Here is a 15,643-nt window from a genome sequence, read left to right on the forward strand (position 1 = left end):
ATGTGTCTTAGGTTTGGTCTAACTTTGTGTTTGGGATTGTGTTGAAAATATCCCTCATCCACAAGCCTCCCTCCTTTGAGTATCCCATGGCCTCAAAGAATGGAAAATTGTTCCTTCACAACTGTTCTTCTGTCCTCACCAAACTTGCAGTGTCTGCACCCAAAAGCAACTCAACACCTTCATGTTGCCACCTTTATGTTTCAATGAAGGCATGACATAACATTCTGTCAATATCTGTTTTGCTTCTTGCATACCGTTTCCTCTTGGAAATGAAAAGTTCAAACATTAGTTTCGTCCTTCATTTTCCATTCATCTTTTGACCAGTCGAGAGAAATATCAGAGAAGAGGTGGTTTCAAAAGAAAAAAACAGACCTGCCTGTGAACAGACCTTGTGCTTCTGCTTCATTGCAGGAGATTGTATTCATGTTAAGAGTTTCAGATTCCAAGACAAACAGATGTGATGCTGGGTTGCCAGCCCTTGGGGGGGGAAGCAGTATTCCAATGAGCTACAATCAAAGGCTTTTGTAGGCTCTGAATTGCTCATATATTCCAAGGAAGTACTTTGATTGGCGGCTGCTCAGTCTCTGGCTGGCTTTGGAGACCAGCTTGGCTATGTGGTTGGCCCAGGAGAGGTCATGCCTGGTGGTGAGGCTCAGAAGTTCAAGACTCAGATTCTCCAAGTCGTCTCCTGAGTTTTTATTTATTTAAATAAAGCCACATTAGACGTCAAACTGAAAACAGCAGGAAATTGAGTCCTAATGAGGAAGTGTTCAGCTTAAGCCTTCCAAGCAATTATTTGTCTTTCTGTTGCTCTTTTTTTTGCCTTGAGCATTTTTGTTTGTAAAGTCAAGAGCTTCTTGATGTCTGTTTATTGTGGTTCTTATTCCTTTGCATGAAACATTTACCTTCTTTCCAGTTCCCCTGGCTGAGTTTTTTTTTTTTTCATATTTCACTTTATTTTACATTCTCATTGAGATTCACAGATGCAATGTGTTTGTGAAGTATAACATGCTCTCTGATTCAATTCATCAGGGAAGCGATGGGTAAACGTGCCTACTTAATTCGGCTGAGACCAAGCAAAACTATGTCGAGGCCGTTTATTTGTGATATGTGAAACACCCTGCAACCCATGCCTACAGAAAACAGTTTTTGGAACGCGAGTCGCATTTTCCATCCAATCATCATGTATTTTTGTTAAACTATTCTCTATCGAGAGGCACTCAGATGTTGAAACTTTCTTGTGAATCGCTCAAGCAGTTGCTAGACAATTTAAAAGTGAACAACAACTGCACTTAGTCGATCATGTACCTCCGCAAGGCTGAACACTTTGTGTTGTATGCCACTGATAGTCCAGATCTGCGTCCGGACTTGAACCAAAATCTAATCGGTTTGTTCTTCTCACCTTGCCTTTGGTGGCAGGAGTAACTGGAATGGTACTCGGCCGTGCGCATACCAGTCAGATTGAACAGTTTAGGTTATTGGATCCCACTGATAGGCTGGTTCTGCATCTCGATTTGAACCAAAATCTTATCGGCTTGTTCTTGTTAACTACCCAACTCATCCACCAGATTTTGTCATGATCCATATGCAACTTTTTTAAGATGTCGTGCTATATCGTTTTTGGCCCTCTTTTTCAAAGGTGAAGAATCGCAGAAAAATTTCTCAGATCTGGATTTGGATCCAAGCCTTCACCAAAATCTAATCAGTTCGTCCTCGTCACAAACCCAACCTGTCCAAATCTGTCCATAACTTTGAGAAATCGTACTCACGAACAGTTGGGTGAAAACCTTCAGTGACGAAGGTGAAAAAATGAGGGCAGAGGCCAACGTTTTCACATCGATGATGGTTGTGGTCTGTGGACGACTATTACGAGTCTAAAAGTACACTGATGATGGTCCTTGTCCTTCAAGTCTTGCATGTACAGTACATTTTCTAGTGAGTCATCATCAGCCTATTTGCAGGAGGAAGGCTTCCATTAACTCACATTGGTGGTGTTAGCATACTTGCCATGCTAGCCATGTGCAGGTTGGTGATGGTTTGAGCAGAAATTAATTCAACCAAGGCTGAAACGATGTTGAGGTCATTTATTCCTGCTGTGTGAAACAAACAACCTGCTGCACATCTGAGCTCCTGACAACATACAAAGCTTTCGTCCACAGCCTGATGGAGTATTGCTCTCCCCTCTGGGCTGGTGCTCCTGCCTCTCACCTTTCTTGGCTTCACACTGTGGAAACCAAGGCATTTCGGACCATCGGTATCTCCCCGTGATGAGGCTGAGTCTTTGGGCATCTCACTCTCACCGCAGGCAGGTCGGTGATCTTTCTGTCTTCTTCGATCTCCTCTCTGGTTTCCCCCCCCCCCCCCACACTCTGTCTGCGATATGTCCCTAAATCTCGATCGGCTTTTGAAATATCGTGTGCACAAGCCAAGTTACTGAGCTGGTTGCCATGGCAACAGAATTCACAGCCGTGATGTAATCAGGTTGAGATGATGCCTTGAGGAAAATATACAGTTTCTGCAATATGGAAGCTAAATGTTCAACAGTTTTTGAAATGTTGTGTATACAAGAGTACATGGACAGTTAGTCATTTGGACAGAGCTCATTTTAATGTCTCCGTCTCTGAGCTTGGCAAAAAACGATAAAGAGTGAGGACCTTAGCCGACATGCCACAAACATAGTCAACGATATTTATGAATGTATATTGCTAGTTTTAAAGAGCTGGCAGGATGGCCTGCAGGGGTACGCACACTTGCCTCGAAGCTGTCTAGCTTGGGTTTGAATCCCAACCCAGATACATGAAAACTTTGGTTTGAAAACCAGATATTTCACAGGCAGGGTGATTGATCAATGTGTATGCCATCCCATGGATGGACGTGAAATGGACGTCCACTGTCACCATTCGTTGGTGGACGTCAAAAGATCCCACGGTGTTACCTTCTTTCCAGTTTACCTGGCTGAGCATCCTTGTGTATGATCATTGATGTCTTTCACAAAGAGTAAGCGAGCTATCACCGGCACCTTTGCGAAATTCCAAATTCCTGCACAAACTAACAGAGGGCACTGTGTCGTTGGCACAGCCGCACCCTCAACAAATGATGCTACCTCGCAGCCTTGTGCTGCATACGAACAAAGAAGAAGAATAGTTTGTTCAGGGTGTGAGATGTAGGATGAGGGACATGGTGAGGAGGATGATGCAGAGCATTCTCACTATAAGCCACCAACCGATGAGTGTTAGTTTGTCACTCTACTCTTATAGTTACCAGCCGATTACATCCAAACTTGTAACACAGGATCAGCATGACCCCAATTATGGCACAGCTGTGTTTTATCTTTGTTGGTGGTTTTGAAGGGGGGGTGAGGAGAGGGAGGGAGAGGGGTTGGCAGGTTGGGGGCAGGGGTTAGTAGAAGAGCGACTGTGCGTGGAGTAGTGAGAGAAGGAGGAGGGAGGGGAAGTGGAAGAGTGATGAAGTGGGGGGAGGGGGGGTATCTTCAAATCATGTGCATTCAGGTTGTTGTGAGCTAAACAATGCATGTTGCACAATAAACCTTATTCACACAAAAATGGTCTTATTTGCCTGATATAAGCGTTTTGAACAACACATGAGGTTGTTCCGACCCCGTTTTTTGTTCTAAGGGCCGACCTCAAGCTCACTCCTCCGACACCACCACCATTGCTCCAGGTACTTGCACACCAGCGATCGACTGACTATGTTGGTCGGACCTTATGCTTGTGTCCATTGCATTACCTGGTTTACCCTTTTGTTTTCCGTGCTGTGGGCTTTTCCCTGTGCTTTCATCTGTCTGTCCAGGACGCAGGAGACAACTCTAGACATCTTGCAGGACTCGCTTTGCATCGGCTGCTTTGCCGGTATCATCACCTTGCGGCCTTGAACATCACCTTTGTGTAAGCCATACACTTTGTTGGACCACTTCTTCTGTGGCCCACTCACCCTGCTCATCTGCTTACTGGACCATGTTATTATAGTGGCCGTTCCCCCGTCATGAAGAACTGCCCTGTGAAGCAGCTCAGTGGACGAAGATGTGTTTGTTGTTGAGAAAGGCCACCCCAAAATGCCTGGACGCCGGATCATGGCCTTCCGGTTTTTGTTCGAAGGGCCACCAGCCCTAAGATGAGCAAGAGGAAGAGATGGTGATGACGGCGAGCAGGTGTCTTCTCCTCCAGCATGAACAACGTTTGCATTATTATTATTCTTTTTATCTTGCCAAAACGAAGTTTTTGCAAGATATGTTAGTCAGCTTGTATTTTTTTTGTTTGTTTGTTTGTTTGTTTGTCTGTAATCACGTATAAAAAATTCTGCAGAGCACAGTTATCATTGGAAATTTTTGTAACTTCGCATATCAGAGGCCTATAGAGGTTCCTTTCAGCGCATAAAATTTTGAAGGTCAAGGTCAAAGGTCACGGTCACTTTGTCGCAAATCAGGGGAGTCGACGAAACCCTTATTTTTTGAGTAATTTTGATCGGATCGTCTTCAAACTTCATGGGAATATAGTTCATGGTCTGGCGCTCAGCTGATTAATTTTTGGTTGCGATTGGCCTTGACCTTCATGGTTAGCGCCTGAGGTCAAACATATTTGACCCCAAGGTCAAAATTTCAAGTTTTAGGAACCATATCGTGTAGTACCTCAAATTGAACACCTCGATGAGTGCTTTCTAGATATGTCAAGCTTGAGACATTATGACGTCATTTGGTGACGTTATGAGGCAAAAGCTTTTTTTTCATGGTTACTCTGTAGAACGATTCTCATCGGAATCTCTCATAGGCAGATATTCCTCAAGGAGTCGCTCCTGATGGACAGCTCTGTTCACCTCAGTGTGACCTTAAAGAAGTCACACGTGGTCACCTTTTGGCAAGATATGGGTCACCCTGCGGGTGACATTGGTTTTTTTATTTATTTTGTAATTTGATAATTATTGTGTTTTGGATTTTTTTTTTTTTTTTTAGCCCACTGCTTACGTGTTCTAGTTTCAAAATTCCGCCAATTTCGGTGGAACATAAGCTTGTCATACGAGTTAGTTCGGTAGTTCTTAACGCATTACGTGGGATGTATCTAGTTTAAATTGTCACATACACAGGGGATGGCATGAAGGAAATAAGCTAAGTAGATACTTGGGGGTAATTACATGTGTATGGCACACATGTATTTTGGGCGTGTGTAAATTGGCTGTCCCAGACTCTGGATCAAGTTTATGTCTAACTCGGGACGAGTCTGGGAAAGGGAAGGGGGTAATGTTGCAGTTTTGTAAACCGCATGCTGAGATTGAAACACACAGCATGTAGACTCTTAGAGTTATTTCCATAACAAACATTAAGAATAGTGTCTTCCCGATAGGGGTTATTATGTAATTAAATGCGTTGGGTTGGGTAGTTAGCGCTCCCTCTCACCTCGCTGGGATAATAGAGCCATCAGTGTGTGATGACGTGTATCGTCATCTGCCGTCATCATTTAGGGAGTGCATGTTTTACTGTTATGGCATTCAACGTTTGCGAATAACACCAGCATTCTGGAATGCGCGCCAAATTCCCAAATCCCCCCTTTATTGTTAAAAGCCCCACCAAGTCCTTGTTTGGCTGCATGGTCATCTACCCTGTCGTGTTATTTATTGCAGTCTATCCCTGCACTGTATTCCATTTCCCGAGTTCCCTGTTCATTCCCCTCTCCCCAAAATGACCAAGAAACGGATCAGGGCATGACGCAGCCTCCCTGAAATGATTGCTCCGTTCCCTGGCTTTGTGCCTTGGACAGTGTTGGACGTTTGGGGTTTGTCCCAGGAGCTTATGGGTAAAAAGGGATTTCCCCCATGTTAAGTGCAGAGCTCCACTCCGAGGAACACCCAGAAGGACCAAATGAATGAATCTTCAGATTGGCAGCAAAATGGGCGGGGCTGTGGGGGAATCCTCCAATGGCTGGCATGGAGCCATCTCGTGACTCAAATGTGGCCCAAAAGCTGGTCCCAGGCCACCTCGTAAGATCTGACATGTGGCTCTTTGTCCATGCTTGCCTCAGAGACTACAAAGCTGCACTCGGAGCCTGGTTCTCTCTCTCTCTCTTTACCCTGGTCATCACGCTCTGTCCCTACCTTGGTCCCAGACGCTCTCTCTCACCCTCGAGCTCTCTTGCACTTGAGTTCGCTCTCTCTCTGCCCTGGTCGTCACGCACTCTCTCCTCCCCTCTCTCTCTCTTTCTGTCTCTGCCCTGGTCGTCACACACACACACACACACACACACACACACACACTCTCTCTCTCTCTCTCTCTCTCTCTCTCTCTCTCTCTCTCTCTCTCTCTCTCTCTCTCTCTCTCTCTCTCTCTCTCTCTCTCTCTCTCTGCTCTGGTCTCTCTCTCTCTCTCTCTCTCTCTCTCTCTCTTTCTGTCTCTGCCCTGGTCGTCACACACACACACACACACACACACACTCTCTCTCTCTTTCTGTCTCTGCCCTGGTCGTCACACACACACACTCTCTCTCTCCTCTCTGCCCTGGGCATCACACTCGTTTCTGCGCTGGTCCCGGATGCAATGAATCGCCCTTGCTTCTTTCCTGGTTCTGGATGGTTTGGTTCATGCTCCCAATGGAGCTCGTGGACCCTCGGTTGTGGACCTAGTGTCGGGGGCCATTTCGGAGAGCAGTACCAAGCTGGGGAGGGTGACGGTGACAAACATACTGGTAGGCTGAGGCTACCCTGCCCCTCCCAATTGTGTGCGTGCATGCGCGTGGTCTGATGGGTACCCTGTTTTTGTTTTCTGGTAGTTAAGGTTATCGGTTAAGCTGTGTCTGCAACTTGTTCATTTTCTTTCCGTTTTTGTAAATACACAGCTTTTCGTTGCATTTCCCCTTTTCCTGTCCCAGTTCCCCCTTTGACGCCATGAAAACCCTTGAGTTCCTTTCCCTCATTCCCGTACCCCTCATTGCTCATTCAAAATAAATTATTCTTATTTTATTTCCAATCTGCCCGTGGTTGTCTTTTCTTCCGTTGGTCCAGCAATGTCGGTATGTAGATTAGCCGGGAGGTTATAATTCACCAACTAATTGGCTCTCAACTCAGTCCGGCATTGTGGTCGCAGAAAGCTCGGCCACATTAATCAAGATCCAATAAAGATAACAGCAGCACAATCGTCGAGGGCTCGATTCTCCAATAAGGAGATCACGTGTTCCTCGGTAAACAGTTGTCAGATGGACATTGGGTCACACGGTCAAGTTATTGGCGTTCGTGGTCAATAAGTGACCCGCCGCCACACAAAGTTATTTGTGTGCGATGGCCTCTATTCCCGGTGGGTCCGGGGAGAACCGGGGATATCCCCCACCCTCGTAGTACCCTCGACCCCCGGTCCGCAACAGTTTTGGTGTTTCCGCCTGGTTTTGAATGCTTGGGCCCATGTACTGTGTTGGTGGTAGGGAAGATGCTTGTTTCGTTTGTTCTGTTTTTTCTCTTTCTCTGATCTCATTGCTGTACAAATTGCTTAACCCTCAATTTTCCCTGTGCTATTAAAACCTTATGTTACCTCCCCATTTTTTCCTGCCCCCCCTTTTTCCTGCTCCCCACCCCCCTTTTTTCCTGCTCCCCACCCCCTTTTTCCTGCTCCCCACCCCCTTTTTTCCTGCTCCCCACCCCCTTTTTTCCTGCTCCCCACCCCCTTTTTTCCTGCTCCCCACCCCCTTTTTTCCTGCTCCCCACCCCCTTTTTTCCTGCTCCCCACCCCCTTTTTTCCTGCTCCCCACCCCCCTTTTTTCTGCTCCCCACCCCCCTTTTTCCTGCTCCCCACTTGGGTCATTCTCACATAATTGACAGATTGATGTCATGTCTTTAAGTGGCCTCATTTCATGAAATTTCAGGCATTTTCGGCGAAGTTTTGGACCATATATCTTTGCCCCGGGGGCGTTCAAATAATCCCGTCGTTTGAGATCTTAAAATTACAATAAATAGGAAAAAAAATGAGTTTTCTCTCTCAGTCTTATACAGTTTTTTCAGTCACAATATCCACAGTCCCATGTTGTTCATGTCCCAAAAAAGCATCAATAAATTCTCCGAATTTTACGAGAATTCATGTGGGATTCCTTCTGAATTCAATATCTTCCGTATTAGAGTCTAAATACCGCCCAAAACTGGACAAGTTTTGCAATACAGTGGATTTTGTTCCCATCACTCAATTTCGTCATTTCCGTATAGAAAACGCCCTTCCTGTGAATGTAAGAACTGTGAGCCAATCAAGCGGTCACGTCACATCACGTGATGGTGACGTGGCGTTCGGTTCTTGTTCCGCCATTTTGGAATTATTTTTCAAGTTTGGTCGGTGTAGTTTGGGTGAAAAACTCCTCAAAAGTTGGCAACGTGAGTTCGTATGCTTATTCAACATCATCACCGTACATGCCCCATTGACCATGCATATGAATTTCAACAAATATTATCTACATTAATGTAGAGAATGCTTTTAAATGTTAACGTTTTTGGCAATTTCACTGTGTCTGATTCCTGGTCTGGTCACTTCGAGGCATTGTACGTTGATTTCGTCATTACGGTAACACCATGACCTTAACGTTTTAGTTGTGTTACGGTGATGATGATTTGTTACGGTGATGATGATTTGTTACTGTGATGATGATTTGTTACTGTGATGATGATTTGTGTTACGGTAATGATGATTTGTGTTCCGGTGATTGTTATTTGTGTTACGTTGATGAGTATTTGTGTGACGGTGATTATTATTTGTGTTCCGGTGATGATGATTTGTTGCAGAAATGATGATTTGTGTTACGGTGATGATGATTTGTGTTACGGTGATGATGATTTGTTGCAGAAATGATGATTTGTGTTACGGTGATGATGATTTGTGTTACGGTGATGATGATTTGTGTTACGGTGATGATGATTTGTGTTACGGTGATGATGATTTGTGTTACGGTGATGATGATTTGTGTTACGGTGATGATGATTTGTGTTACGGTGATGATTATTTGTGTTACGGTGATGATTATTTGTTACGGTGATTATTAATTGTGTTACGGTGATGATTTGTGTTCTAGTAATGATTATTTGTGTTCTGGTAATGATGATTTGTGTTAAGGTAACGATGATTTGTGTTACTGTGATGATGATTTGTGTTACGGTGATGATGATTTGTGTTACGGTGATGATGATTTGTGTTCTGGTGGTGATGATTTGTGTTACTGTGATGATGATTTGTGTTTCGGTGATGATGATTTGTGTTCCGGTGATTGTTATTTGTGTTACGTTAATGAGTATTTGTGTGACGGTGATTATTATTTGTGTTCCGGTGATGATGATTTGTTGCAGAAATGATGATTTGTGTTACGGTGATGATGATTTGTGTTACGGTGATGATGATTTGTTGCAGAAATGATGATTTGTGTTACGGTGATGATGATTTGTGTTACGGTGATGATGATTTGTGTTACGGTGATGATGATTTGTGTTACGGTGATGATGATTTGTGTTACGGTGATGATGATTTGTGTTACGGTGATGATGATTTGTTACTGTGATGATGATTTGTGTTCTAGTAATGATTATTTGTGTTCTGGTAATGATGATTTGTGTTAAGGTAACGATGATTTGTGTTACTGTGATGATGATTTGTGTTAAGGTAATGATGATTTGTGTTACGGTGATGATTTGTGTTCTGGTGATGATGATTTGTGTTAAGGTGATGATGATTTGTGTTAAGGTGATGATGATTTGTGTTAAGGTGATGATGATTTGTGTTAAGGTAATGATGATTGATGTTACGGTGATGATTATTTGTGTTACGGTAATGATTATTTGTGTTTCGGTTATGATTAATTGTGTTACGGTGATGATTTGTGTTCTGGTAATGATGATTTGTTTTCTGGTAATGATTTGTGTTACTGTGATGATGATTTGTGTTAAGGTAATGATGATTTGTGTTTAGGTCATGATGATTTGTGTTTAGGTCATGATGATTTGTGTTTAGGTCATGATGATTTGTGTTTAGGTCATGATGATTTGTGTTATGGTAATGATGATTGTGTTATGGTGATGATGATATGTGTTATGGTGATGATGATTTGTGTTACTGTGATGATGATTTGTGTTCCTGTGATGTGTTGCGGTGATGATTTGTGTTACGGTGATGATGATTTGTGTTACTCTGATGATGATTTGTGTCACTGTGATGATGATTTGTGTCACTTTGATTTGTGTTACGGTGATGATGTATTTCGGTGATGATTTGTGTTACGGTGATGATGATTTGTGTTAAGGTAATGATTTGTGTCACGGTGATGATTTCTGTTATGGTGATGATTTGTGTTATGGTGATGATGATGATTTGTTTTATGATGATGATTTGTGTTACAGTGATGATGATGATTTGTGTTATGGTCATGATGATTTGTGTAACGGTGATTTTTATTCATGTTTCGGTGATGATTTGTTTTCTGGAAATGATGATTTGTGTTACGGTGATGCTGATTTGTGTTCTGGAAATGATGATTTGTGTTCCGGAGATGATGATTTGTGTTACGCTGATGATTTGTGTGATGCTGATTTTTATTTGTGTTATGGTAATGATGATTTCTGTTTTGGTCCTGATGATTTGTGTTACGGTGATTATTATTTGTGTTCCGAAAATGATTTGTGTTATGGTGATGATGATTTGTTATGGATATGATGATTTGTGTTACTGTGATGATGATTTGTCACTGTGATGATTTGTGTTACTTTGATGATTTGTGTTTCGGTGATGATGATTTGTGTTTCGGTGATGATGATTTGTGTTCTGATGATTTGTGTTACTGTGATGATTATTTGTCACTGTGATGATTTGTGTTTCGGTGATTATTTGTGTTACGGTGAAGATTTTGTCACGGTGATGATTATTTGTTCCGGAGATGATTTGTGTTACGGTGATGATGATGATTTGTGTTACGGTGGTGGTGATGATTTGTGTTCAGGTAATGATGATTTGTGTTCAGGTAATGATGATTTGTGTTCAGGTAATGATGATTTGTGTTCAGGTAATGATGATTTGTGTTCAGGTAATGATGATTTGTGTTCAGGTAATGATGATTTGTGTTAAGGTAATGATGATTTGTGTTTCGGTGATGATGATTTGTGTTCTGGTTATGATTATTTGTGTTACGGTGATGATTTGTGTTAAGGTAATGATGATTTGTGTTCTGGTAATGATGATTTGTGTTCTGGTAATGATTATTAGTGTTCTGGTAATGATGATTTGTGTAAAGGTAATGATGATTTGTGTTAAGGTGATGATGATTTGTGTTAAGGTGATGATGATTTGTGTTAAGGTGATGATGATTTGTGTTAAGGTGATGATGATTTGTGTTAAGGTGATGATGATTTGTGTTAAGGTGATGATGATTTGTGTTAAGGTGATGATGATTTGTGTTACGGTGATGATGATTTGTGTTACTGTGATGATTTGTGTTAAGGTAATGATGATTTGTGTTACGGTGATGATTTGTGTTACGGTGATGATTTGTGTTACGGTGATGATTTGTGTTCTGGTAATGATGATTTGTGTTCTGATAATGATGATTTGTGTTCTGGTAATGATGATTTGTGTTCTGGTAATGATGATTTGTGTTTCGGTGATGATGATTTGTGTTACTGTGATGATGATTTGTGTTACTGTGATGATGATTTGTGTTACTGTGATGATGATTTGTGTTACGGTGATGATGATTTGTGTTCTGGTAATGATGATTTGTGTTCTGGTAATGATGATTTGTGTTCTGGTAATGATGATTTGTGTTCTGGTAATGATGATTTGTGTTAAGGTAATGATGATTTGTGTTAAGGTAATGATGATTTGTGTTAAGGTAATGATGATTTGTGTTAAGGTAATGATGATTTGTGTTACTGTGATGATGATTTGTGTTACGATGATGACGATTTGTGTTACGGTGATTTGTGTTCCGGAGATGATTTGTGTTACGGTAATGATGATTTGTGTTACGGTGATGATTATTTGTGTTACGGTGATGATTATTTGTGTTACGGTGATGATTATTTGTGTTACGGTGATGATTATTCGTGTTACGGTGATGATGATTTATGTTATGGTAATGATTATTCGTGTTACGGTGATGATGATTTGTGTTCAGGTAATGATGATTTGTGTTAAGGTAATGATGATTTGTGTTACGGTGATGATGATTTGTGTTTCGGTGATGATGATTTGTGTTCTGGTGATGATTTGTGTTCTGGTGATGATGATTTGTGTTACTGTGATGATGATTTGTGTTCCGGTGATGATGATTTGTGTTCCGGTGATGATGATTTGTGTTCTGGTAATGATGATTTGTGTAAAGGTAATGATGATTTGTGTTAAGGTGATGATGATTTGTGTTAAGGTGATGATTTGTGTTAAGGTGATGATGATTTGTGTTAAGGTGATGATGATTTGTGTTAAGGTGATGATGATTTGTGTTAAGGTGATGATGATTTTTGTTACGGTGATGTTGATTAGTGTTAGGGTGGTGATTTGTGTTATGGTGGTGATTTGCGTTACGGTAATGATTATTTGTGTTACGGTGATGATTTGTGTTCTGGTAATGATGATTTGTGTTCTGGTAATGATGATTTGTGTTCTGGTAATGATGATTTGTGTTCTGGTAATGATGATTTGTGTTCTGGTAATGATGATTTGTGTTCTGGTAATGATGATTTGTGTTCTGGTAATGATGATTTGTGTTCTGGTAATGATGATTTGTGTTAGGGTGATGATTTGTTACTGTGATGATGATTTGTTACTGTGATGATGATTTGTGTTACGGTGATGATGATTTGTGTTTCGGTGATGATGATTTGTGTTCTGGTAATGATGATTTGTGTTCTGGTAATGATGATTTGTGTTCTGGTAATGATGATTTGTGTTCTGGTAATGATGATTTGTGTTCTGGTAATGATGATTTGTGTTAAGGTAGTGATGATGATTTGTGTTACTGTGATGATGATTTGTGTTACTGTGATGATGATTTGTTACTGTGATGATGATTTGTGTTACGGTGATGATGATTTGTGTTACTGTGATGATGATTTGTTACTGTGATGATGATTTGTGTTACGGTGATGATGATTTGTGTTACTGTGATGATTTGTGTTAAGGTAGTGATGATTTGTGTTAAGGTAATGATTATTTGTGTTACGGTGATGATTTGTGTTCTGGTAATGATGATTTGTGTTCTGGTAATGATGATTTGTGTTCTGGTAATGATGATTTGTGTTCTGGTAATGATGATTTGTGTTCTGGTAATGATGATTTGTGTTCTGGTAATGATGATTTGTGTTAAGGTAATGATGATTTGTGTTAAGGTAATGATGATTTGTGTTACTGTGATGATTTGTGTTACGATGATGACGATTTGTGTTACGGTGATTTGTGTTGCGGTTATGATGATTTGTGTTACGGTAATGATGATTTATGTTATGGTAATGATTATTTGTGTTACGGTGATGATGCTTTGTGTTCAGGTAATGATGATTTGTGTTGCGTTGATGATTTATGTTCTGGTAATGATGATTTGTGTGAAGGTGATGATTTGTGTTCAGGTGATGATCATTTGTGTTAAGATGATGATGATTTGTGTTATGTTGGTGATGATTTGTGTTTCGGTGATGATTTGTGTTTCGGTGATGATTTGTGTTACGGTGATGATTATTTGTGTTACGGTGATTAATTGTGTTACGGTGATTAATTGTGTTACGGTAATGATTTGTGTTCTGGTAATGATGATTTGTGTTCTGGTGATGATGATTTGTGTTGAGGTGATTATTTGTGTTGTGATGATGATGATTTGTGTTTCAGTGATGATTTCTGTTGATGTGATGATGATTTGTGTTAGTGATGATGATTTGTGTAACGGTAATGATGATTTTTGTCACTGTGATTATTATTTGTGTTACGGTGATGATTTGTTTTACTGTGATGATGATTTGTTTTACTGTGATGATGATTTGTGTTTCGGTGATGATTTGTGTTACGGTGAAGATTTTGTCACGGTGATGATGATTTGTTCCGGAGATGATTTGTGTTACGGTGATGATGATGATTTGTGTTCAGGTAATGATGATTTGTGTTAAGGTAATGATGATTTGTGTTACTGTGATGATGATTTGTGTTAAGGTAATGATGATTTGTGTTACTGTGATGATGATTTGTGTTTCGGTGATGATTTGTGTTACGGTGAAGATTTTGTCACGGTGATGATGATTTGTTCCGGAGATGATTTGTGTTACGGTGATGATCATGATTTGTGTTACGGTGATGATGATGATTTGTGTTCAGGTAATGATTATTTGTGTTAAGGTAATGATGATTTGTGTTACTGTGATGATTATTTGTGTTGCGGAGATGATTTGTGTTGCGGTTATGATGATTTGTGTTACGGTAATGATGATTTATGTTATGGTAATGATTATTTGTGTTACGGTGATGATTATTTGTGTTACGGTGATGATGCTTTGTGTTCAGGTAATGATGATTTGTGTTCTGGTAATGATGATTTGTGTGAAGGTGATGATTTGTGTTCAGGTGATGATCATTTGTGTTAAGATGATGATGATTTGTGTTATGTTTCGGTGATGATTTGTGTTTCGGTGATGATTTGTGTTTCGGTGATGATTTGTGTTTTGGTGATGATTTGTGTTTCGGTGATGATTTTTGTTACGGTGATGATTATTTGTGTTACGGTGATGATTATTTGTGTTACGGTGATTTTTAATTGTGTTACGGTAATGATTTGTGTTCTGGTAATGATGATTTGTGTTAAGGTAGTGATGATTTGTGTTGAGGTGATTATTTGTGTTGTGATGATGATTTGGGTCACGGTGATGATTTGTGTTACAGTGATGATGATTTGTGTAACGGTAATGATGATTTTTGTCACTGTGATTATTATTTGTGTTACGGTGATGATTTGTTTTACTGTGATGATGATTTGTTTTACTGTGATGATGATTTGTTTTACTGTGATGATGATTTGTGTTTCGGTGATGATTTGTGTTACGGTGAAGATTTTGTCACGGTGATGATGATTTGTTCCGGAGATTATTTGTGTTACGGTGATGATGATGATTTGTGTGATGGTGATGATGATGATTTGTGTTCAGGTAATGATGATTTGTGTTCAGGTAATGATGATTTGTTTTCTGGAAATGATGATTTGTGTTACGGTGATGATTTGTGTTCTGGTGATGATGATTTGTGTTAAGGTGATGATGATTTGTGTTAAGGTGATGATGATTTGTGTTAAGGTAATGATGATTGATGTTACGGTAATGATTATTTGTGTTTCGGTTATGATGAATTGTGTTACGGTGATGATGATTTGTGTTAAGGTGATGATGATTTGTGTTACGGTGATGATGATTTGTGTTAAGATGAAGATGATTTGTGTTAAGGTGGTGATGATTTGTGTTAAGGTGGTGATGATTTGTGTTACGGTGGTGATGATTTGTGTTACGGTAATGATTATTTGTGTTACGGTAATGATTATTTGTGTTACGGTGATGATTTGTGTTCTGGTAATGATGATTTGTGTTCTGGTAATGATGATTTGTGTTCTGGTAATGATGATTTGTGTTAAGGTAATGATGATTTGTGTTAAGGTAATGATGA

At 40.4% G+C, this 15,643-nt stretch overlaps 1 long non-coding RNA gene across 3 annotated transcripts in view; it reads left to right on the plus strand.

Annotated features, from left to right (window-relative positions):
• Positions 1-6,443: 6,443 nt before the first annotated feature.
• LOC147015710 (uncharacterized) overlaps positions 6,444-15,643 on the plus strand; it is a 173,893-nt gene continuing 164,693 nt past the window's right edge. The window contains exon 1 of one of the 3 annotated variants that reach the window (XR_015049805.1): positions 6,444-6,689. This is a non-coding gene — a long non-coding RNA (uncharacterized LOC147015710). Of the gene's footprint in view, positions 6,690-8,262; positions 8,353-15,643 lie in introns of those variants that run through there. The other 2 variants (XR_015049804.1, XR_015049806.1) reach the window with 2 other exon arrangements.

This window comes from Eptatretus burgeri, chromosome 12 (assembly GCF_056783735.1).
Source record: "Eptatretus burgeri isolate ZD-2024b chromosome 12, Ebu_testis_v1, whole genome shotgun sequence".
Taxonomy (NCBI): Eukaryota; Metazoa; Chordata; class Myxini; order Myxiniformes; family Myxinidae; genus Eptatretus; species Eptatretus burgeri.